We start from the raw sequence: 471 nt of genomic DNA, 5'->3' as shown, positions 1-471 counted from the left end.
ACTTTGATCTGAATTGTGACAGTAGAGACTACTTTATTTTATTCCCTTTGAGAAATAACCCATTCTTTCAAGCCATTCTCCAACTCAAGCCATTTCACTTCGGGCCCGTGGCATGCATGTTTTTGCGGATTCATTTTCTCCAGCTCCTTTTTCCTCTTTCTCCACTCACAAATAGATGACTCTCCAGCCTTGAACTCTCTCACTGCCACTCTGTTGTTTATTTCCTCCACCTCACAACTTTCAGTTTGAAGTCAGTGTATTAGGACTCACATTTAATTCCTGACATGATCCTAAAGGGTTCTAAGACTTAGATTTATAAAGTGAAAAGTGCATAATATAATCAGTGACGGTGGTTCTAGTAAAAAGATCACCAAATTCAAATGTAAGGTGTACAAGAACACTTTCCCTTGTTACCCTCCCGAGAGGGACCGGGTCTCTGGGAGCAAGGTAAGCACGGGCGGGCTTGTGCTT

This window comes from Orycteropus afer, unplaced genomic scaffold (genome assembly GCF_000298275.1).
Source record: "Orycteropus afer afer isolate SDZICR_OR568_19922 unplaced genomic scaffold, OryAfe1.0 scaffold00137, whole genome shotgun sequence".
Classification (NCBI taxonomy): domain Eukaryota; kingdom Metazoa; phylum Chordata; class Mammalia; order Tubulidentata; family Orycteropodidae; genus Orycteropus; species Orycteropus afer.
This window is presented reverse-complemented; position numbering follows the sequence as displayed.